We start from the raw sequence: 25,821 nt of genomic DNA, 5'->3' as shown, positions 1-25,821 counted from the left end.
AATCCCGCTAAAGTTAGAATTTGATTAAAATTTTTTTTCCAACTTATTTTGATCGGTGATTTAATTTCCTACAAAAAAAGCCCTATAATAAAATTACGGGAAGTTGATAGTTATTGAGATAATTGCAATTTTGTTCTAAAAAATGAAATTTTTCAAGATATTATCACTTTTGCAGGGTAAAATATGAATTTTATCATATAAATTTCATGGAAAATCAGATTTCATAGAAAGTTAGCGTTCTGGTAAAAACTTGAAATTTATAGTTAATCAGAAACTGGCAGTTTTATGTTTAGATAGTCACATTTCTCGTTATTTGGTGGCATTCACCAAGAATCGCTATTATCTTTGTAACTATTAACTTTAAATAAATTGTTATCAGGTCTATTTTGTAGAAAATTGAATTTCCTATGAAATTTTTATGATAAAATTCATATTTTACCCTGAAAAAGTGATAATATCTTGAAAAATTTCATTTTTTAGAGCAAAATTGCAATTATCTCGGTAACTATCAACTTTAAATAATTTTCTTATAGAACCTTTTTTGTAGAAAGTTAAATTTCCGATAAAAATAAGTTGGAGAAAAAATTTTAAACAACTTCTAACTTTAGCGGAATTTGGTGAGCCTAAGATATCTACCTAAAATTTTTTTTGTTTTCCGAAAAATTTTTTTTTGTACAAAGAAAAATATGTTTGGTATTAATAATGAAAATTTAAAAGAAGCGGATTTTCGGCCCACCCTAATTTTCAGTATATATCAACCATTTGTTATTCATAATATCATCACTTTATATCTTACATTGTTTTATAATTTGATCAACACCTGCTATTTTCCGACCGATGTAAAAAAATTCGCCAGTCTAACAAAACACGTACCAGGTCTAAATCACCTGATACGAGTACTGGATGTGAATCTCATATCATGTGCATATAACTATACAGCTATTTTTATGAATTCATTTTACTTTTTTTAAATGTATACTATTACTCTTGTTTTATTTTATTTACGTACTTATCAATATTTCTAGTTGTATGATGACTTAAATTAAAATTGCATTTTCGAAAAAAAAGTATTTTTTTCGATTTACAAAAAGAAAATCAAGTTTGTTTTCAGCGAATACAAAAATAAAAAAAAAAGAAATGCCAACAGCACGTGGTGTTCCCAAGAGGTCACCCATCCAAATACTAACCACGCTCATTGCTGCGTAACTTCAGTGATCAGATGAGAACTGGTGATTTTTTTTCTTTAATTGTTTATTTAACCCAAAAAAAAAATATTATGTAAGTTTTCGTTACACAAATTAAAAAATTGTAAATTTTCAAAAATTCGGGAAGTTATTGTTTTCACCCCGATTTGCGAAAATCGAAATTTCATCAGATGTCGACGTTTTGAGGTCCTAGGAAGCTATTCTGACTATTTTCAGAATGATGTCCGAGTGTATGTGTGTGTGTGTGTGTGTGTGTAAACTCTTTGTAACTTTTTAACTAATGAACCGATTTGGATGGTTGAGGTGGCAATTGAAAGAGCTTGTTGGCCGTCAATTTTCCTGAAAATTTCAGATCACTTGATCAAGTAGACTCAAAAATAATGGCAAGTTACGAAAAAAAAAAAATTTTTTTTTCTTAGTTTTTTATTGATTTCTTAAAAACGAGTTGAATGATGGACTTCAAAATCTAATCAGCTCTAGAACTTTATAAGCCGTGTCGAATGCGACCTTAACCATCTCAATCGGTTAATTTGTTCAAGAGATATCGGGGCTAAAAAGTTAAAAAAATAACATAAAATGTTATTTTTTCCGGATAAATCAAAATATAATGTGCTAAAATGTGTCTGGCATCATACCATCTCTTTCTCTTTATAGTCTCTTTTGATCATCATACAATGTCATCTAACTTTTTCTTCAGTTTAAATCATATTATCAGCAAAAAATGGAAAAAACCCAGTTTGTAATATTTTTCTCAGATATTTCATATATTATTGCTTTGACCTTAGTCAAAACTCATTTAAATCTTGGATTTGATCACTGACATTGATTTCTGCGTCAATACATTTATTTCATAGAACATAATCGAGAATAAAAATTCCAAAGCCGCTTCTTCATTTGGGATTTTCGATTCTTAATTTTTCAAACTCTAGCATAAAACGTAACTTGTTAAAGCTTGAAAAGCTCATAAAAAAATAACTGCATGTTATAGCATTTTCGAGCTCGAAAATATATTCACAGTGATGTTTTCAAGCTCCTTGAGCTCGAAAACAGCGGGAAGTTTTGGGGCTGGCACGCAGGGCCAACCGACGCCCAGATTTTTTTTTTCGCTTTCATGTGTAAAGGATTACAAAAAAACCTATCGGCACGCATTGCGAAGTTCTCAAGATTGTAGCATGGATACATTAGTATAAAAGTATATCTTGTTGTTAATTTTATAGACTTTTTCTATTTATTCATAGTGATTGGCATCGGAAAAAAAGGGATAAAACTCCAATATGATTATTCATACGTGGCGTCTAATTAGCGCGAATAAATACCTAGAACTAAGTTAGTAATTCACATGTTTACATATTTTCCCTATGTCTGTCTTCCTTGTACATCTTTGGAAGCGCTTTATTGTAGCGTCAAAGTGGACTAACTTCATTTGCAATTTCTTCGGGATCATACATTGTCGCTAGTTGTTGTTTTTTTTTCGAGCAACGTGGTATATAATTGGCACATTACTTGAGTCTTGCAAGTAGTTTTTCTTACCCAGGTACAAGCTTGCTCGTGGTGATATATAGCCGGTTTGTAGCGTGTCTTTGATTCAGTCATCTGGCGTGGTAAGCATAGGCTCAATTACCTTGTTAGTTTTGCTAAAGAGTGCGTTTGCCTAATGATTCCTGGTAAGCTTCAGTATGAACAAGTCAATCCTAGGTATTGCTGTTCGATCGAAGTATTTGGCTGCTGATGTATCGCTTGTAATTACTCTCTTCAGTTATTGACAAAGTTACCTCTTATGTTGTAAAGTGTGTTTTTTCATGTCTGGTGTTTTGCGTTGATGTCTCTAATGATTAGATAGTAGTTTTCCAAATTATTCAATTGGATAGATTTGAAAAGCTTGTCAAATTCATGGTTGAATTCTAAATGATGTTCATGGGCTGCGAACGCTGTCGTTATTATTAAATTTTGTTAGTGCTTTAGTTTTAATCTTATACTTATAGTTTCCAGGATTTAAGACTTGTCTGAGAATTTGTTGTTTATAATCTTATGTTATGAGTTGTGTAATGGATTGCATGATGTCCATATTCGATGATGAATTTGGTAAGACGGGTGAAGGTATGTTTAGATTGTGTTTAATGACTTTACTGGCGTAGGAGTTAGCTGGTCTGGTGAGATTGCTTGCTGGTTGGCTTGTCTTTCTGGTTGCGGTGATTTTCGATGTTTTCGCTAGTGTTTTTTGTTCTAATCTGTTTTTTAATATTTCTATTCTTTTAGGACAACCATAGAAAGGATGCTGGATGTCAGAATCGTCGACAAATAACATAGTAAATTTTGTATTTATTTATATCGGTGTCCGTTCAATCGATTTTGCATTCTTTGAGATCGTGAGTTTGATTGCAATTGACGCAACGGTAAGCTAAGTGACAGTTGGCTGCTGTATGTAATAACCGCTGGCATTTTTTGCATTGTATCTCTGTTTTTTTTATTATTTTTTCCCAGTATATAACTTGGTTATCGAGACGATTGAAGAGTGGAGAGCTCCTGGTTTGCTTGAAGGATTGACCTGAACAAGATAAACTGGTAAAATTTTCTGTTCTTTTATAGATGTTAGAGTTTTAAATCTAGATACTTCAATAAAAAATAGGTTAGGCGTGTTAGTGCTGGATAGAAGTTTCATTACCTCGCTAGGCTCATATGAACTATCAAGTCCTTTGAGCAGAAATGATTGCTTTTTTTCTTGTTTTGGTGTGTATGTATCGTGTTGTGTTTTAGAATCGTTTAAGGAGTCTAATACTTTTTTATAATCTGCATACTTATCTATTCTGACGATGTGTAGATGATTGATTAATCTCTTGACCGAAAAATCTTTGGTTTTTATAACTGATCTAATAGTGTTGATCGTTGCTTTTACCTCTTGACTATGCAAATATATTAATCGGAGGTGGTTTGCTGTTGTTATTTCGTGTATCTGTAGCTGTTGGGGTATCACTGCAGAGCTGTAAGTTTGCTGTAAGTGCCTGAGGAGGTGTTGCCATGGCTTCAAACTTTTTGTTTTTATTTTTCATGACCTGCCAGCCATTGGTATCGGTTTCTTGAGAATTCTTATTGCTATTGACTGCAGAGTCGAGCAATTTGCTAATCTGGGCGTGTGATATTACTGTCTGTTTATATTTGAGTTTTGCTACTTTTTAATTGAGCAATTTCTTCGCAAAGAAGCTTGATTTGATCTTGAAGTTTTTCGATTAATTCATCTTCATTATCTATGCTGGAAGAGCTGTCGTTCAGATTTCTCTTTTGACTACTAGACCTGCTTCGTGTACTATTGAGGTTTGGTTGGATGTTTTTACTTCCTATTTTCTTGTTCACTGCCTTTTCAAGTAGTCTGGCTAGGTGTTTTAGCAATGTTGCAGTTTAAGTAATGCTCATGATTTCATCATCGCTAAGAACGGAGTGTTTCGACTTGAGAGAGCTTGGTTTAGTGTTAGCTTAAAGAATTTGTGGCATGTCTGCCAATGATTTGCCATGAGGCGTAGCCTCGCGGCCTAAATTTACTTGACCACTATTCTGCTCTATTTTTTATGTTACTTACACTTTTTAGGTGTAATATTAGTTTAATTGTGGAAATTATTATTTAGCTGATGATCGCAAAAAAATCCGTCTATCGGATTGGCCCGCAGGGCCAACCCCAAAACTTCCCGCTGTTTTCGAGCTTCTTGAGCTCGAAAAAATTGTCGTGAATACATTTTCGAGCTCGTCGAGCTTGGAAATACTGTTGTATACTGTCGAATTAATAAAAAAACGTTTTTTAGCATTTCTTTCGCCCACGATATCTCGCAAACGATTTAACCAATTTGATGGTTGAGGCGGCAATTTACGTATTTTATCGAGTTCTAAACCTGATCAGATTTTTGACATGTTTAGTTGCGTTATTTGGTTAAGGAGGCAATCAATGCATTTTATTAAGTTCTAGAGCTGAGTAGATTTTGAAGTCGATCGTTTAAATCGTTTCTAAGAAATCAATAAAAAACTAAAAAAACAAATTTCTTTTGTTTCGTAATTCACCGATATTTTTGAGTCTTCTCGATTGAATAATCCGAAATTTCTAGACAAGTTGATGGCCAACAAGCTCCTTCGATTAACTAATAAAAACATAATTCGGGATTTGACTAATTTTAGTTATAATTAGACTACATTAAATTATGATAAGCACCGGTTTTATCTCGCCACAAGGATTTATGTAAATGTTTTTATGTGTAGTGGTTTTTTATGCAAAATTCGATGAAAATTATTTTCAATTTATTATATTACTTCTCGCCGTATTAAATATTAACGAATATTATTCAAAATTAGAGTGGCTAATTAAAAATTTCATGTTACAAAAAAAATTCTTTTCCAATTCATACAAAGAATATAAATTTTGTCTTTAGCAAATACAAAAATAAAAAAAAAAGAAATGCCAACAGCACGTGGTGTTCCCAAGCGGTCACCCATCCAAGTACTAACCACGCTCAATGCTGCTTAACTTCAGTGATCAGACGAGAACTGGTGAATTCAGCATGATATGGCCGTTGACAAAGTATGAACAAGATAATCCGGGATTTGACCACTGTTGATTACAATTAGTTCTATTATGATGACATCTTTAGTGTATATTAACCATCTGCGATTTAGAATATCATCACTTAATATGTTACATTGTTTTATAATTTGATTATTGACTACTATTTCCCGACCGATGTAAAGAAATTTGCCGGTCTAACAAAACACATACTAGGTCTAGATCACCTGATACGAGTACTGGATGTGAATCTCATATCAATTGCATATAACTATATAGCTTTTTTGATCTATTCATTTTATCTCGCTTGATGAAACGTAAATCAATCTCGTTTTTTTTTGTTTTTTAATAGCCAATCAAAAAATTAATGTAAACAAGCGATAATCATTTTCCCGAGTAAATCTTGAAATTTACAAATTTTTACCATATGCCAAGTCATAAAATAAAAAATTAACAGAACAGCTGCAAAGTAATGCGGCTAATAGAGTAGATAATTACTTTATAAAGGTTAAAAAAAAAAGTAAACATTTCTAAGTAGGTTATTTTATACCCAAAATTGAGGACACTTTTTTTTTAAACTTTTAATATTACTTTTTTTTTTTTTTTTTTTCTTTTCGTACATATTAACATATCAAGTTGTATGTTAACTTGAATAAAAATTGCATTTTAAAAAAAAAAAATTTTTTTTTTTTTCAATTCATACAAAGAATATAAATTTTGTCTTTAGCAAATAAAAAAAAAAAAAAAAAAAAAGAAATGCCAACAGCACGTGGTGTTCCCAAGCGGTCACCCATCCAAGTACTAACCACGCTCAATGCTGCTTAACTTCAGTGATCAGACGAGAACTGGTGAATTCAGCATGATATGGCCGTTGACAAAGTATGAACAAGATAATCCGGGATTTGACCACTGTTGATTACAATTAGTTCTATTATGATGACATCTTGAGTGTATATTAACCATCTGCGATTTAGAATATCATCACTTAATATGTTACATTGTTTCATAATTTGATTAACAACTGCTATTTTTCAACCGATGTAAAAAAATTCGCCAGTCTAACAAATTACGTACCAGGTCTAAATCAACTGATTTGAGTACTGGATGTGAATCTCGTATCATTTGCATGTAACTATGTAGCTTTTTTAATGCATTCATTTTACTTGATTCGATTTTAGTTCACTTGATGAAAAATAAATCAATCGTTTTTTTTTTGTTTCTTAATAGCCAATCAGAAAATTAATGTAAACAAGCGACAATCATTTTTCCGAGTTAATCTTGAATTTTACAAATTGTTACCATATGCCAAGTCATAAAATAAAACATCAACAGACCAGCTGCAAAGTAATGCTGCTAATGGAATAGATCATGATTTTATAAAGATTAAAAAAAAAGTTAACATTTCTGTGTCGTTTATTTTATACCCAAAACTAAGGACACTTTTTTTTAAACTTATAATATTACTCTTGTTTTAATTTTTTACGTACTTAATATTTCTAGTTGTACGATGACAGCTAAAAATTGCATTTTCGAAAAAAAAAGTTTTTTTTTCAATTTACAAAAAGAAAATCAAGTTTGTTTTCAGCAAATACAAAAATAAAAAAAAAAGAAATGCCAACAGCACGTGGTGTTCCCAAGCGGTCACCCATCCAAGTACTAACCACGCTCAATGCTGCTTAACTTCAGTGATCAGACGAGAACTGGTGAATTCAGCATGATATGGCCGTTGACAAAGTATGAACAAGATAATCCGGGATTTGACCACTGTTGATTACAATTAGTTCTATTATGATGACATCTTTAGTGTATATTAACCATCTGCGATTTAGAATATCATCACTTAATATGTTACATTGTTTTATAATTTGATTATGGACTACTATTTCCCGACCGATGTAAAGAAATTTGCCGGTCTAACAAAACACGTACTAGGTCTAGATCACCTGATACGAGTACTGGATGTGAATCTCATATCAATTGCATATAACTATATAGCTTTTTTGATCTATTCATTTTATCTCGCTTGATGAAACGTAAATCAATCTCGTTTTTTTTTGTTTTTTAATAGCCAATCAAAAAATTAATGTAAACAAGCGATAATCATTTTCCCGAGTAAATCTTGAAATTTACAAATTTTTACCATATGCCAAGTCATAAAATAAAAAATTAACAGAACAGCTGCAAAGTAATGCGGCTAATAGAGTAGATAATTATTTTATAAAGGTTAAAAAAAAAAGTAAACATTTCTAAGTAGGTTATTTTATACCCAAAATTGAGGACACTTTTTTTTTAAACTTTTAATATTACTTGTTTTTTTTTTTTTTTCTTTTCGTACATATTAACATATCAAGTTGTATGTTAACTTGAATAAAAATTGCATTTTAAAAAAAAAAATTTTTTTTTTTTTCAATTCATACAAAGAATATAAATTTTGTCTTTAGCAAATAAAAAAAAAAAAAAAAAAAAAAAAGAAATGCCAACAGCACGTGGTGTTCCCAAGCGGTCACCCATCCAAGTACTAACCACGCTCAATGCTGCTTAACTTCAGTGATCAGACGAGAACTGGTGAATTCAGCATGATATGGCCGTTGACAAAGTACGATCAACATTATTCAGCAATTGGATACTCTTCGGATTATGAATAGTCTTATTATACATTAATTATCTCTTATTTTTTCAACATCGTGTAAAAAATTATTAACTGTATCAGTTATTTAAATATGTTGAGCTGAAGTATTCATGTAGCTCATGACTAATACAATAAATAATTTTACCTGCAGTAGCAAAGTTTCATATACGCGATACTAATGAGGATAGTATGAAATCTACCAAAGTCATGGTCGATAAAGAAGAAAATGTTCGTATGTTATTTGTTAAAAACAGATTGTTGTTTTCATCGTAATTCACAGCTGTGAGTTTATTGCAGAAATTTAATTTTTCTTAGAGTTACTGGTAGCTGAACGAGCATGTGTGCCGTGTCAATACCAACTTTTAACATCAATTTACTTTATGGGATAATTTAGATAGAGATCGGAAAGTCAAAATTTCGTTTATTGGACACTTCTTTCACTTAAAAAATCTCTTTTTATTTGAAAAAATCGTTTTTCATCTCTTCCATAATTTATTGTAGTTTTTGAGATTTCATTCAAAACTTAACCCTTTTTTTTTTAATCTACATTTGTTATTAACTTTTACAATTGTATATCTGCGATAATAAAACTCGTGTAAATTTTTTTAGTCGTCATCTTGAACTAAATGAATAATTGCTTATATTTCTACAATCTTTACCAATTATTACTACGTTTTTCGATATGTTAACTAGTCAGAGTTACATCCTTTTGAAGACACCATTCACTTCGCAATGCGTGCCTCAATCAGCCGTTTTGTAATCTTCTAGCTTATAATAAGTATAAAAACGTAGTTATTTTTTTTGTGCATTAACTAGTTATTAGGGTATATATTCTTAGGTCGAAGTGCATTTTTGAAAAACAAGTTTATTTTTAATTTGCAAAAAGAAAATCAAGTCTGTTTTCAGCAAATACAAAAATAAAAAAAAAAGAAATGCCAACAGCACGTGGTGTTCCCAAGCGGTCACTCATCCAAGTACTAACCACGCTCAATGCTGCTTAACTTCAGTGATCAGACGAGAACTGGTGATATTTATTTTATTTTTAATTGTTTATTTAACCCATAAAAAAAAATTTTTGTTACACGAATAAACAAAATGTATGTTTTTTTTTTGCTTTTGAGCGTAGAGGATTACAAAAAGGCCATATCGGCACGCATTGCGTAGTTCTAAAGAATTTAGAATGGATACATTAGTATAAAAATATATCTTGTTATTAGTTTTATAGAATTTTTTTCTATTTATTTATAGTGTATGACATTGGAGAAAAGGGGATAAAACTCCAATCTGATACTTCATACGTGGCGTCTGATTTGCGCCAATAAAATACTTAGAACTAGTCAATAATTTAAATGTTTACATATTTACATATTTACAGCTTAAATTACTAAATGACTAGTAGTCTACTCTGTGGCAGCTTCTTTTATAAGCCAAGTGTATTTTTTGGTATTTTCCCTATGTCTGTCTTCCTTGTCCCTCTTGGGGAGTGCTTTATTGTAGCGCCAAAGTGGACTAGCTTCATTTGCAATCTCTTCAGGATCGTACATTATCGCTAGTTGTTGTTTTTTTCGAGCAACGTGGTATATAATTGGCACATTGCTTGAGTCTTGTAAGTAGTTTTTCTTGTCCAGGTACAAGAAGGCTTGTGGTGGTATGTAGCCGGTTTGTAGCGTCTCTTTAATATGGTCATCTGACGTGGTGAGCATGGACTCAATTACCTTGTTGGTTTTGATAAGGAGTGCGTTTGCCCAATGATTCCGGGTGAGTTTCAGTATGAACGAGTCAATCCTAGGTATTGCTGCTTGATCATAAAGTCTCTGGCTGCTGATGTAACGCTTGTAATCACTCTCTTCAGATCTGTATAATCTAGTGCACGATCTTAGGCACTTCCTTTCGAACACTCTCAGTTTTTCCATAGTCGCTGCGCTTTGATTGAACCAGACCGGACAACCATACGTTAGCAGTGGAGGAATCAATGATTGGTAGCATGTTACTTTGACTGAGGAGTTTAGATGTTTATTGTAAAAGAGTCGATTTATTTTGTGGAATGCGTTTCTTGCCTTTTGGAGTTGTATCTTGATGTGCTCGTTGAATCTAAGGGATGAGTCTACTTGCACGCCGAGGTATCGAATAGATGACTTGTGTGGTATTCTTGTATTTTGCATAGTAATGTTAAAAGTTTTCCAGTTTTTTCTATTCTCTTTGGACAATTGTGACAGTTTAGGTCTAAACAGTATTGTTTCGCACTTGGATCCATTAATTTTTAGTCGCCAGTTGTTACTGTAGGTCTGCACGAGTTCGATGGTCGACTGTAGCTTCTCTTGTATTGCACTTATGTTTTTGCCGATTACATATATTAATACGTCGTCTGCAAACGCTATAGCTTTGACACTTGTTGAAGTGTCTTTCTTCTTGTTTTTTTTTTTCAGGTACGTTTTGATTATCACAGCTAGTAGTTGCGTCTTGCAGATTAGTTAGTACTTTGTTGTTGATATCGCGCAGTGACAGCACTTTGCTATTGTATATGTTAAAAAGTTTAGGAGCTGATACTGTTCCTTGTTGTAAACCGTTGACTAGTTTGAAAATTGCGTTACCGGATAGAGCACCGTCTGTGACTTGAAAGCTTCTACCTTCTATCATATTCCAGATCATTTTAATAAGGTAAGTGCAAAAGTTTAGTTTTACTAATTTGAATATGAGTCCTCTAATCCAGACGGTATCAAAGGCTTTCTCATAATCAATTGCACATGCACCTACGCACTTGCCGTTGATCAGTGCTTCATAGATATCCGATGTAAATTTAGTTACGGCGTGAACTGTTGATAGCTTGCGTTGAAACCCAAATTGATGATGGGGGATGACATTGTTTTGATTGCAGAACTTAGTCACTGAGTTGATGATAACGATCTCAAATGACGAGAACTGGTGAATTCAGCATGATATGGCCGTTGACAAAGTATGAACAAGATAATTCGGGATTTGACTTCTTTTAATCATTATAAGTTCTATTATAGACGTTAGTTATCGATATTTTTTCAACGTCGTGTAAAAAATCATTAACAGAATTAGCTACCCGGGGAAAAAAGTTTTTATATGATCATATATAAATCATATAAAGTCTTATCATGAAATTGGTCCTATAGAAACTTATATGACTTTATAAAATCTTATATAATCATATAAAATTATATATACCCCGGAAAAAATGATTTTACTTAATCATATATACAATAACTTATATATTACTAGATCTCAAAATTGGCAGGATATGATGATACATAATCAATTATATATAATCATGCATGAATAAAAAAAAAAAATCTATCGGTTAACTGCTATTTTGCCAAGGGGTCACCCATCCAACTAATGTCCTACCTCAATGCTCCTCAACTTTGATGATCGCTTAATTGCCGTTTGCTTCTCTAGTCTGCTTTACCCTTATAAGTATTCAACAAGCTATAGCATTACTTAAATCAAATGATCAAATTGATTCATCCTACATAAATAATGCACCAAATATGATCAAATTTTATCATATTTGTGTTTTATATCAAATTACAAGTTTCTTTAAGATAACCTGCTTATAAGACCATAGAAATTTATATATAAGAATCATAAAACTATGTAAACTTTTATATAATTTTATATGATTTTATATAACCGTATTAAACTCTTTTGTAATCATGCAAATTTATTTATAACTTCATATAAAATCACATAAATTTATATTAATTATCTGAATTCTTAGAAGAATTTTATAAGGTCATATAAGATTTCATATGATCATATATGATCATACATGATTATGTATAACCATATAAAACGTGCTCTTGTAATTTCATAATGTTACATATAACCTTATATGAAGTTACATCGAACTTTATAAAAATTTTATAAGATTATACGAATTATTATAAGAATTTTATAAGATCATATGATTTCGTATATAATCATATATGACTGCATATAATTTATAACATTTTATCTGGTAATGTCATAAACTCATATATAACTTTATAAAAAAATCATATTAACTATTATAAGATCCTGATAAAATTATAGAAATTCGTATAAGAATTTTTTAAGATCGCATGAGCTTTTATATGATCATATATGATTATATATAAGCATATAAAACTCCACCTGGTATTGTTATAAAGTTATATATAACTTTAAATAAAATCACATCAAATGTTATAAAATTCTTATAAGATCATATGAATCCTTCTAAGAAATTTATAAGATTATGTGAACTTTTATATAATCATATATAAACATATATGTTTATATATGATTCTATAAGAACTTTTTCCCGGGTTTATATAAAATCACATCAACTTTTATAAACTCCTTATAAAACTATATAAATTCTTATAAGATTTTTATAAGATCATATGCACTTTTATATAATTATATATAAGCATATAAAACTTTATCTAGTAATTTTATAACGTTATATATAACTTTATATAAAATCATATCAATTTTCATATAGTCCTCACAAGAGTATATTAATTCTTATAAGAACTTTATAAGATCATATAAGCTTTTAAGTAATCATATATAATTTTTATATATTTCTTATATGATCATATATAAATTGTATATAATTATATATGTTTATATATGATCATATAAAATCTTTTTTTCCCGGGTATTTGAATAAGTTGAGCTGGAGTGTCGATTCAGCTCAATACAAAACCAATATATGATTTTACCTGCAGTAGCAAAGTTCTAAATACATGAAACTATTGAGAATAGGATGAAATCTACTAAAGTAGTGATCGATAGGGAAGAAAATATTTATAATCTACTTAATGTAAACAGATTGTAGTTTTCATCATAATTTACGGCTGTCGGTTCATTGCGGACATCTAATTTTAGCAATGTTACACAGCGATCAACTGCTTCGATGAAATTTTAAATTATCACTTGCGGTATATGCAGTAAACTAGAATAATAATAATAATAATGCTTCCATTGCATTTAGGTCATTGCTGAAAGACGCGGAGGATTTTACCATCATGTTTATGACGGCTTTGATGGATATTTTTATGTTCTATAGATCAAAATATTCTTTGATTTCCATTATTAATAACGAAACTCTCAATTCATTATCAGTTATAATCTGTAGTTGATTGTAGGATTCTTTATCCCGTCCAGTCCATAGAATACATAATGAGCAGTGAGTTTCTAAATACATGCTCGATTCTTCAAATCATCTGCCTAAAGTAGCGCAACAGTAGACAAACATCAAAATATATACTGCATGAGTATTTTCAAATACAAAGAAATATTTATCATTTTCTTCGGTTTTATTACAGTTTTTTTTTACTTATACATTTTACATGTTGTTAATATGTTTATAAGTTTTCCATGTAATATTCAGTGTTTTAGTATTACTTAAGTCTATTATTAATACTAATAATCTCTATTTCCAGTCGGTAATGTAACGATATAACACCCATCTACTCAAAAAAAAAAAGATTGCATCGACCGGGACTTGAACCCGGGTCGCCCGCGTGGCAGGCGAGCATCATACCCCTAGACCACCGATGCGATATTAGATGCTTTTATATTGCACAATTTTTCGCATCTCCTAAAAAATTATGGCTTAACTAAAAATGTTAAAAATAGTTATGTTTCTGACACAATATAGTGCAAACCCCATTATGTCAATTAGCGAGATCTATTACTATAGCTAGCTAAATTAAATTAACATAATTATGTTACAGTTTTTTTATTGTATTTTCCAACCTGTATGAACTTTTATGTAACCTTGTATGTGAAAAAATAAAAATAAACTTTTCAAAAAAAAAAGAAAAAAAAAATACCGATGCGATTAGTTTCTGTCCGCATGCGGTACGACATAGATCGTGGGTGCAGTCCTCCTGCGTGTTAATTATATGAGCGCATCTTACGGTTTATTAAACTTACTAAACTACACTCAATTTTGTGCATTAATGCAGTGCAACTTTTGTGCTGATTCGTTTCTGTATTTTTTGTTGTTTTAAATTAAAGAAGCTAACTAACTTATAACAAACTAGGGGCTGTGACCCATCTATAGGTCAACGATACTCGGTAATCCAAGTTACATGAGCGTAAGCCCACGTACCAGTGCACAAAACCTTGATCCATAACTCATCAAGCACATAAAAGAGTTCCAAAAATTATATAACACAAATAATTTCGTGGAAATATTTGAAAAATATAAGCGTAATTCGATTCAAATCAACCTAAATAGTTTTAGATGTAGCAGCGTCTCATCAGATGACTCTGATGCTGATGCCGGACTAAATATGCACCAAGATGATCCAGAGTTTAAGCTCAGGAGAAGAGCCACTAAAACCCATAAGGTAACCAGTAACCCAGATGTCAACACCAATAATAAATTCTCAGGCCTAGAGGAAAACATCGACATGGACACTGATGCTCACCGCAAGCCAATCAAAAGAAGAGTTAGCGCTACATTTATTAAACCAGATACCAACTTGAAGGCGCAACCTAAAGCCAAATCACTACCAGTGCAGGCGTAATTGTCATCAATTAAAGATTCCATCAATTTTCTAAACAAAAACAGTATACCAAGTGCTAACTTTACGATTCAAGATTACGATGGTAAATTGACTAGTATTTTTACTTCAAATATGGATACATATGATCGAGTAATTAAGCTATTAAAAGAAAAATCCATACAATATTTTTCTTACACACCGAGGCATAAAAAAGTAAAATCTTTTGTCATGTAAGGTATCAGAGAAGGATACAATGAAAATGAAGTCCAAGATACAATCAATAATCTTAAGGTAGAAAATGCAAAAGTATTAAAAACAACCAAATCAATTTTTGACATCGAAAAGGATACTAGGTATCATTTTATTATAAACATTACCCACGACAGTATTGCAGCACCACTCACGAGAACCAGAAGACTTTAAAATCAAGACATCAGGTGAAAAAGACTGCGTAAATTACTGATCTTTCAACTTAGAAACTGCCTCCAATTTGGACACCTCAGCACCAATTGCAATTTTAAACCTAAATGTAAAAATTCTCTGGGGAGCATGAAGCCAAAAACTGCATCATTGTAGATGCTAACGATAAAAACAAATTTCTGTGCACCAACTGCGATGACCAAGATCACTTTGCAAGCTACCAAGGATGCCCAGTAACTAAATTCGCTAAAAAACTAACAAAGCAAGTGAAAGAAGAGAAACCAGCTATCAAAAGAGCTACTACCATCAATATCAGCAATTGGGTCAATTCAAATCGTTCATTCACCAACATATTTAGGTGGCAATAAATCACAACAGACCCTGCCTTTACCAGCTCATCAACAGACTAATAATTTACATAATCAGTCTGATAATTTACAAAATAACTCTAAATAAGAGCAGCTTTTGAATGATTTCGAAGATGAAATTCTTCGTGTAATTAAAAAATTAAATACATATACAAACACATATCCGCACTCGTTCCGGCTTTATTTGCGTATAAAGTTCCCTGGCTGACATAGTTGATCATCGCGTCAGTCAAGTTTCTCTTCTTCCTGATATTTTGTTGTTTCTCACTTTTCCTCGCCTCCATTACTAATTTGAGGGCTGGGCAGCCCTTGTAGTCGGCTGGGTGTCTAGTCTCGTTGCAATTAATACATTTGAGATTACTTCTGTCTTGCGTTGATTGAAATTTGCTATCTTTGGACTCGTGCTCACCCGCGCATTTAACGCAGACTGGAGCTAGATGGCAGTTAGAGCTTGAAAGTCCAGTTTGCTGGCATCTCTTACACATAAAAATAGCTGGCTATCTAAGTCTTTCCCATTTTGTCGGTTGTGATAGTAGTCGTTTAACTCTTGTTAACACTGCAGTTTGACTGTCATGAGAAACCGACACTAAAAAGTGGAATAGGTGCGGTTTCGTTTTATGAAAGATGGGTTTGCTCACCTTTGTAATTCTAACATCATTTAGTTCAAGTAGCTCTAGGGCCGTCTCAACATCTTTCTCATCATACCCGCCTCTGATGTCTTCAAGTACTATAGTTATAATTTTTAGTTGTCGAGGAGTGTACGTAAAAAATTTAGTACTACTAGTTTTTAGTGCATTTATAATTGTGATATATCTCAAGAGTGCTTGGATAAATTCTAGTAAATTTAAACTTAAAGAAGTCAATTGTTGGTTTAATTCCAACAATTTGAACGAAAATTGGCGGTGCCCTTATCTTAGGTGTTGGTTTTGGTTTTGAGCTGTTTGATTAGTTTTTGCTAGTCAGGAGTTTTTACCTTTTGGTTTTCTTCTCCTTGCATTGTCACTGGAGTTAGCTTCCACGTCGTCGCTGCCCAAGAGTACTGAGTATGGTTATATTGGTTTATAGTGTTTACCTTTGTGATTTCGTTTCTTTCCGCCATCTTCGCTGGTTTCCTCGGTTTGATGAATTCTGTCTCGCCTTCTATGGTGTCGCCATCTCTCGTCCTAGTATCGGACTCGGAGAATGTGCGGCTTCTTGCGTGTTTGAGGTTGGGTTTTGCAATAGTTGTTTTTTTATTACTATTTAATATTTCTCTTGCGATCATTCCTGTTTTTTTCTTAGTTATATATATTTTATTTTCCCAGATTTTCATTGAGTAGGTAATATTACTCTGACTGAAGGTCATCCATGTGCTCTTGTTCCAGAACTATTTATGCGTTACCAACCAATAAATAAAGAAACAAGGGCAATAAATAATGCAAAATGATTGCACTAAAATTTATTATAACTACACAAACTTAATTTTGTTTTTATTCGCACAATATTTTGATTGAATTGTAATAAATGATGTGACACTGTACGCAGCGATCTATGACTCACCACGGACTAATCGAGACTCGATCGCATCGGTGGTCTAGGGGTATGATGCTCGCCTGCCACGCGGGCGACCCGGGTTCAAGTCCCGGTCGATGCAATCTTTTTTTAAACAATTTTTTTCATTATAAAATTTTTAAAAATTTATTATTTAAAAATTTTACAATTAAATTAAAACATACTACCTGTCGATTAGTTAAGTGTGCAATTGAACTAATTTTTATGATAAATATAGTATCACATTTTCCTTTCACTTCATACTTTCACTTATTTATATTTTGTATTCATGCATACCTATATATTTATTAACTTATTTTTATACTTATTTTGTATGCAACATTAATAATGTTAAGCGGGTACTTATTGAAACTAAATAGTAATTAGGTTATCCTTTTTTATGATGATTTTTATGGTTCCGCGCTTTAATATCCGCCTGACAGAACGTCGAGAAAATCCAAAACTTGGTTATTTTCGTCGTAGATATTTTGTCGTGAATTCCATCTCACACAAAAATTGATAGAGTACGTGTTTATGGCAATGGTGACACGCAAGACGATATTTGACAAATCCTGCGTCCACTGAGAGTAAAGTGCATGGTAATAATAACTATGAAAGGATGAGTATAACAGTATAGTAATCTCGGCTGATGTTTATAGTTAATTTTATATTATCTTAATTCCAGAAACTGATCAAAAATAGTAGTATTAACTATACATTACTAATAGTTTCTGTTTTTTTATGCTAACTATTGAACATTAGATTCTAAAACTTATGATTTAGCAATCATAATAAGATTACTCGTTTAATTCACATTAACCTGTCAAAAAAGTATAAATAATCATTTTAGTTTATTTATTATCAAATTCGCCTGATTAATTTATGTTCGACAAAAATTTGAAAACATAGATGTGTGTATAAGTAGATATTCTTCCATTTAATTTAATTATTTGCAAAAAATACAAACGAAAAATAATAATTGCAATAATTAGTTTACTCGCGTTCAAGTATGAAGCAATCCATCCATTTCCATTTTATTTTTTACAGAAAAAATTTCATATATGATTGGAGGTTAATTATAACATATTGTTAGTTTGACAAACATTTGAGAACTATAAACAAAAATCAATCAATTTTATTTTCTAAAGGGGTTTATGTCAAAATCCCACATCGCCAAAATCCCACATAGTCAAAATCCTACGTTATTAAAATCTCGCGAAAACGAAAATAGTTGTATTTGCGGGTAGGTGGCAAAATCTCACATCGTCTAGTGTAGAAGTCAAGTGAACTATACAAATGTGATTAAGTGAACAATAATTTGAGTTATCACGATTAGAAGATTTTATTTGTAGTATGTATAACTTTAATTCTGCTCTAACTACAATCATTTATTATTCCAACTAAACTGTTTTTGTTTCATTTTTCATTATACTTAAGTTAAATGAATAAAAATAAATTAGTATTTGCAAGAATTAAGTTGTAGTTGATGAAATCATCATTTGACCACCGGATTTAGTGAAATTTATCAATAATATGAATATTAAAAATTATTTACCTGAACCGTTGATGTTTAGTTGGAGTAAAATATATATTCATTTTTTTCAATATTATATCATTACTAAAGGTAATATTGAGTCATTCATACATGATTAAAAATTCCATAAATCTTCACCATCAAAAATGGCACTTGCCATTCTGTCGAATAACAGAGAACTATCCGTGCCGGAATTGCTTTCAAGTTTAGACTATAAAAGTTCTGAAATATATTTCTTACCAGGGCCGACAACAATGGCTGGGCGCTATCTAGTGGCGAGCACCGAACTACTCCCATTGCTGTTGTCTAGTACCGGCCACTTCCCCCTTCTTTATATATATTTTTTCTCCCAAGAAATTTTTTTTCTTGGTTTAAATAATTTTTTTTTCTTACTTGGAGCATACGAAAATCTTTGCGTTAAAAGAATAGTACTTATTCCAAGAAATTTAATTTTTTTGTTAATTCAACAACGGTTTATAGTGTGACAAGGGATAGAAGAAGACGATTTCAAACTAGTGCCAATTTGCTGCCCGAGCCATAGGCGAGGGCTGACATCACCCACAGTCTGAAATCGTGTTTCATCCTGAGTCACACTATGTTTTTCATGATTACCTGCATCGGAACTTCAAGTTTCAGTGTCAGCAGCCAGTTAGAAACAAGATTATTTTAAGTCATTGATGCGCGGAATGTTAGAGAATGAGAAATCTGTGACTTACAGTCACTTACTAGATAGTAAATAAGACAAAAATATTATTTCCACTGATTCTTGGTAATTTTATTTGGTTAATCAAAACTGTCACTTGAAAAATGAAACAAGGAGACTGAAGTGACAAGCAAACGAATGAGAGTAATAAGGCTGAAAATGAACATTAAATGTAACTAACACCGGGCAAAAACAATTGTGTGTCTTCCTGAGGGAAGAAACACGTATGTTTCTGCCCGCTGTATACGCGTATTTGTGAATTACGAATCCACTAGTGGTTGTTTGCAGCGTTGTCTTGAAATTAGCTTGTTTCGACTGGCTGTAGAGACACTGAAACTTGAAGTGACGAGTGGTATACCACTCGTTCTCAAGTTATTGATAGCAAAAAAGTTGAGTTTCTTGTAATTCATTGTTTTTCTCATAGATGGCGTCTGATTTTTTCTTCCGAAGTTAGGTTTAATTCATATACTGATAAATGTGATTCCCGATATTAAAAATTATTTATTATTTTATTATCTGTAATTTTTTAGTGAACATTATCTAACCAGTAATAATATCATTACAAGTGAGTGTTGAAAAAATCTTCTCAGTTTTGTGTTCAACAGTTTTACAATTGGTAATTTTAAGTGTTTCTCCTACTGAACAACAACATTTCCTGTTCAAAAAAAATTTATTTCTGACTCAAATTTTGCTAAATTATGTCAGAGACAATAAAGATCTCCGTCTGTCCAATTTTTGGTGTTCTTCAAAAATTTAAGCCCGTATGTTTACCAACTTATGAAGATTTTTTTAAACATTTTTTATGGATTCAATCCGATCTACGTTGTTCTTCGTCTAAAGAACCAAACACTGGAGAAATTCTGAAAATCGTACTTGAAGAATTGAAAGTTATATGGGCGGGAGTTCCAATACCGATTATTTGAGATCCGAGAATTTTGTAATTAATGAAAGTTTTTGTCGAGAAATATAAAAACATAAAAAAGCCTCTAAAGTCCCGTAAGACTATTGGATATGAAAATAAAAAGAGTGAGTATTTATTACATGCAAAAAAAATCTCCTTGATATTTCAAAGTGTAAATGTTTGTCTTTAGTGAAATGCGATTGTGACATTAAATTACCCAATTCTGTACATGACTTTTTACAAGACCAAAGAGGCACGAGAGCATTAAATTTTATTGATATATTCTCGTCATCTTCAAGAAAAAGAAAACTGGATGAGTGTAATCCTGATGATACTAAAATAATTTCGATCCATTCTACATCAACTGAAGATTTGAATCAATTGGGTGTTCGACAAATTAGTACCTTATCAAATTCACTATCTATTTCTTCTGCTGACGTCGAAGATTCTTCCGATGAATCTTTCAAGGATCAATAACGTGCTAAACAAATGAGACTTGAATTGCCAAATTTTGCTAAAGCTTGTGACTGAACAGGTATCTCTGATAGATACGGCGCAATTTTGGCAAATTCGCTTCCTGAAGATTTTAAAATAATTGATAAAAATAATTCTCATAAAATTATCGATAAATATAAAATCAGAAGAGAACGTGAAAAAAGTTGCAGTGTGTTGCAAAACAAAACGATAAAATATGAAGCTTAACAGGTTTATATTTCGATGGTCGTAAAGATAACACATTAACTAATGAAAAAATCGATATGAAATTTTACAGAAGAACATCGCTTGAAGAACACATAGTATTAATTTCGGAGCCTCATTCTACTTATTTCGGTCATGTAACTCCTCTATCTGGCTCTGCAGAAGACATTAAAAATAGTGTCGTTAATTATTTGAAACAAAATATAGATTATTCGAAATTACGAGCTGTAGGAAGTGATGGAGCAAATGCTAACACTGGTACTAAAAATGGAATTATTGCTCAAATTGAAAGAGATTTGGGATGGCCGGTTAATTGGTTTATTAGTCTATTTCATTTCAATGAACTCCCACTTCAACATCTTATTCTGCATCTAGATGGCTTTACATCAGGACCGAATCAGTGGACTGGGCCTATATATAGATGGATAAAACATATGCGGAAATTTGTAAGGACTGTCACAATTGGAAGATGCTATGGCAGTAATATGGACATAATTTAAAAATAACATTCGAACAATATTATAAAATTTATGTTAGACGTAATGGAAGAAAATAAATATTTATTTATTTAATTTTTCAAATTTTAACTAACTTTTATTAAATGTGTTGCCGATCTTTTTCTAGTTCTTTTATTATTTTATTGTAATTAATTATTTGTATTATACTGTATATTTTCAGATTCTGAATGATTTTTATAACTCAATAAATAACCAGTTATTTTAAAGTTACTTGTATGATTTCTAATTTTTTTCAAGTGTAAACATTTTTTAGAGCTTTTTTTTTGGACAAAAATACAAATATATTTTTAATTTATACTAAATTCCATTTCTACTTTTGTGCTGAATGTGTGATGCAATAATTATTTGAATCTTCTGATAATAAGAATATTATTCCAGGATATGACAACAATCAATAACGACTTTTATTCAAAGGCAACTATTATTCTTAATATTAAAAATATTATTATAAAAATTTCATTGATTGTACTTCAATGGAAAAATTATTATTTTTATTTTAAAAATATTTATATTATTAATTAATGACACTAAACACTTAAAGTGTGTATTGATGCCTAAACACTTTAAGTGCCTTATTATCTAAAACACTTTATGTGTGTTAAAATTAAACGTTTAAAGTGTTTACTACACTTTAAACACTAAAAAGTGTTTAGTAAGTGACTACAAGTATTTAAACGCTTAAAGTGTTTTAAAACAAAACACTTGAATTTGCAGTGTAGGTACAGAACTAAAAACGTGTGAAAAAAACCTGTGACTTAATTTGAAAGAATTGAATTTGATTTTCCTTCATTAGACATTAAAGATTTAAGTAAAGATCAAAAATACCTATATGAAATGTCGGTGGGAATTTCAAACGGAAAAATATCTTTAGATTTATCTCGTTTTTATCCTGGAAACGTGTGTCACTCTAGATGGTTGACTACTGCAAATTGAATATTAAGTCTATATGTTTAGAAAGAAAAACCAACAAAAAATCTAAAATCTTTGGCTACATTCATCGTTAGAGTATATGTTCCCACTTGGTTTTCAATCAAGCTACATTCTTCCTGTATTTATGGTTCAAAACATCTATTCGACGTAATTCATCGATCAAGATACTTAGAACAAGGATTAAGAAAAAAAATTGATATTGTTATTCAACGAAATGCGTACTTCGCACATCCTGAGAATCTTATGTTAGTTATGTTGGGAGATGAGAGACGAATAATTCGAAAAAAAGCTGTAAATTTGATCCTGCAAACAAGACAAAAAAATATTTCTTCAACGGAAGTACTTTCTTTTAATGTTCCTCCTTTGGACATAAATGCAAAAGATTATGTGAATATGATTGATTGGGCAAAGATTGAAATTGCTGAACCACCTCTAATAAAAGATTTAAATGAGCATAACTTGAGAGAGATTATCGAAAACGGCTTGGAATTTAATATTTCGGGATATCCTTGTCATAACCAATCTGTAGAAAGGTCAATTGAGTTAGTTACTGAGGCGTCATCAAAAGTTTGCAGTTCAACTTCACGAGATGGCTTCATCAGGGCAACATTACAGTCACGCAAAGAATTACCAAAATTCGGAACGAAAAAAGATTATCAAGTTAAGTTGATGATAACTGATGACAATAACAAAGACATTGACAAGTGTTCCAGTGTATCGTGATTGCTATTTTAAACGATATACATGTGTTTTTTAATTTATTAACCAAGTTATTTCATTTTCTTTATTTGTACTTTCAATTGAATATTATTGAATTTTTATTATTGCTAATATTATGTTGATATTGTTCATAAATTAATTTTGTGGTTGTTGATTAGTTATAAATAAAAAAATATTCAAAACTATACAATTTTATTACAAATTTTCATAAAATTTTCGATTAAACATTTTCAGAGTTACTAATTAACTTCTCTCTCATCAATAACTTGAGAACGGGTGGTAGTAAAAAATATAAAAATGGTGTTCTAGAATCTGTAGGGTGTTCCCTCGAAAACTAATTGAAAGTCAGAAGTTCAAAAAATTTTTTTCCTATTATTTTTGTAATTTAAGTAAGAAAACCATAAATTTATAATAGTAGTCACTGCAATTATATTGTGATAATAATTTGATTGAATTAGGCTTGTTAACTATTAACATATAATTGTTGTAATCACTTGCTTCTGCTCATGCCGAATTGAAAATAGATAAATCTATTAATAAATAGTCATCTCAGCTATAATTTTCTGTTACGATCAACAGTATCACATCAGTTAATTAAACTGCAGTCGATAGTGAAAGTCTTATTTAACTTTTTTTTCTAGTTCAGAAAACCTTTTTTTTTCTCAGCATCATAAAGATTTTAGAAAATCGAAATAAGTTGCCAAGTTACGTCAAGTTGATAAGTTCCCAAGTTACAACTGAATGACAAGCAAAATTAACTACATTGATTTGTAGATGAATGAACATGGTGGTTACATATCCTAGTACTAATCGCCTTTTACGCAGCTTAATATATTAATGCTAATTTTACTTATTATCGATAGGTACATTAAGTGTAGAAATTCCATCTACTTCAACCGTTTAGGTTTTGATGCTATTGTGTATAACGATCGGCTTAATTCAGAAAATAAAATTACTTCAACTAGAGGTTTATGAAAGCTGTTAATGACAGAAGAAAATACAAGGAATAAAAAATGAAACTTACTCACTTGTCAGACATTGTGATTGAGAAGTCCAATAAATCAAACGAAAAAATTGATTATTTCAGTACATATTTATTCACTTTCTATTTTCGATAACTGTTGTTTTTATCCAAAGAATCTATTAAATACGAAATAATATTTAATTTTAAATAAATTTTGATGGTAACAAATACACGATGTGCAATTTCTGAACATAGAGTTAAGACTGATTTCATTTTTCAAATTTAAAGGTTTAAGGACTACAAATTTTTTTTTTTTTCCACTTCACTCTCATAAACTTTCCTGGGATCTTGAGACACTCTGTTCATATTATTTATGACATCAAAAGTCTTGTTGAAAAAAAATATTTAGTTGTCGCAGATGTAGACCGAACTTTGAGAGCAAGGACTAATTTGTAATTTATGGTTCTAAAGACGAACCGTTGAGTCTTACAGCTGTGTGTTTGGTTTCGTATTGCTGCTCTTTGTTAATAAAACTTTTAGAGCTTAAAACTAATTTATACATAATTTTTTTTAATACATAGTTATTGCTCTCAATATTATTTTCTTAATAATTATAGAAAATTTTCAAACTTCACTCATCATATAAAGAATGTTGCATAACTTTCTGTTTTATCTATGATAACTTTTGAATAAGTTTTTGGATAATTTTTATCTTTTAATAAATATATGGCAGAAGTAGAATGAAATTATTTATGTGATCGACTTGTAAGTTCTTTTAATTATTTGCTCCAACACAATAAACCTAAAATGTTTGATATCTGCAATTACATTCATCTAGTTTAGAGGGTATTATTATAAATATAAGTGGGTGTTCAAGAAAAAGTGATACCGTAGAAATAACGTGTTGAGTGGAAAAGGACATGATGGGAAAAGAGAAAGAGGTGTGGTTTAAAGTAATCTCTACTATTGGTTGGTCACAATATACCTATAGACTGAAGTCTACAGTTATATTAGGGATCATAAAATTTGGGAAAATACTAATATAATAAACCTTAACTTAATCTAGGTAAAGCGGACAGCACAACTGGTATCTAAGTATTGAAAAGATCTCATTTGAACAGTAAAAATACAAAATACCCAAATACTTGAAAACTTTTCATAAAATATTCATAAACCTAATCTTTTTAACACCTCAGAATGTCTATTTTAACAATTAAAATTTTGTTTCCAAAGTAAAAGTCGAATAAATAATAGTTTTACGATCGGATGAATCCGGTTATAAAGAATATCCATTTAAGTTGTAAAAAAAAAACAGATTGCAAAAATGATAAATCGAAAATGGTTTTTAATGAACACCATTCTGATAAATGTTTAAATGAACTCAATCAAATTTCCATCCAGTACGAGTAGAACTAGCCAGACTAATAATAAAAATATATGCAGGAATATTATAAATTTTCGATTCAAAAATTATTTAAGCAACTATACAAATTATGTAATAATAGAAAAATGTAGTCAATATATTTTTACACTCTTTGATAAATGAAATCGATTATTAATTATATAGCGTATAAGTTTATATAATTTATAACTCGACATATAACACACAGGTTGAGAAGCCACGCTTGCCAAAATAATAGGGTTAACT

General features: G+C 30.9%; 6 non-coding genes across 6 annotated transcripts; 1 reads left to right on the top strand and 5 right to left on the bottom strand.

The window, feature by feature from the left end:
• Positions 1 to 5,641: 5,641 nt before the first annotated feature.
• On the bottom strand, positions 5,642 to 5,760 carry LOC130664313 (5S ribosomal RNA). Its single transcript, XR_008989354.1, has one exon. It is a non-coding gene; the product is annotated as a 5S ribosomal RNA (ribosomal RNA).
• Positions 5,761 to 6,502: 742 nt separating this feature from the next.
• Positions 6,503 to 6,621, bottom strand: LOC130664306 (5S ribosomal RNA). Its single transcript, XR_008989347.1, has one exon. It is a non-coding gene; the product is annotated as a 5S ribosomal RNA (ribosomal RNA).
• A 736-nt stretch (positions 6,622 to 7,357) lies between these two features.
• Positions 7,358 to 7,476, bottom strand: LOC130664297 (5S ribosomal RNA). Its single transcript, XR_008989338.1, has one exon. It is a non-coding gene; the product is annotated as a 5S ribosomal RNA (ribosomal RNA).
• A 743-nt stretch (positions 7,477 to 8,219) lies between these two features.
• On the bottom strand, positions 8,220 to 8,338 carry LOC130664349 (5S ribosomal RNA). The gene has a single exon (XR_008989385.1). It is a non-coding gene; the product is annotated as a 5S ribosomal RNA (ribosomal RNA).
• A 5,521-nt stretch (positions 8,339 to 13,859) lies between these two features.
• Trnag-gcc (transfer RNA glycine (anticodon GCC)) lies at positions 13,860 to 13,930 on the bottom strand. The gene has a single exon. It is a non-coding gene; the product is annotated as a tRNA-Gly (tRNA).
• A 3,306-nt stretch (positions 13,931 to 17,236) lies between these two features.
• On the top strand, positions 17,237 to 17,307 carry Trnag-gcc (transfer RNA glycine (anticodon GCC)). Its single transcript has one exon. It is a non-coding gene; the product is annotated as a tRNA-Gly (tRNA).
• Positions 17,308 to 25,821: the final 8,514 nt, after the last annotated feature.

This window comes from Microplitis mediator, chromosome 2, assembly GCF_029852145.1.
Source record: "Microplitis mediator isolate UGA2020A chromosome 2, iyMicMedi2.1, whole genome shotgun sequence".
Lineage (NCBI taxonomy): Eukaryota > Metazoa > Arthropoda > Insecta > Hymenoptera > Braconidae > Microplitis > Microplitis mediator.
Note: the sequence above shows the minus strand (reverse complement) of the source record. Positions and strands in the feature narration are given on the sequence as shown.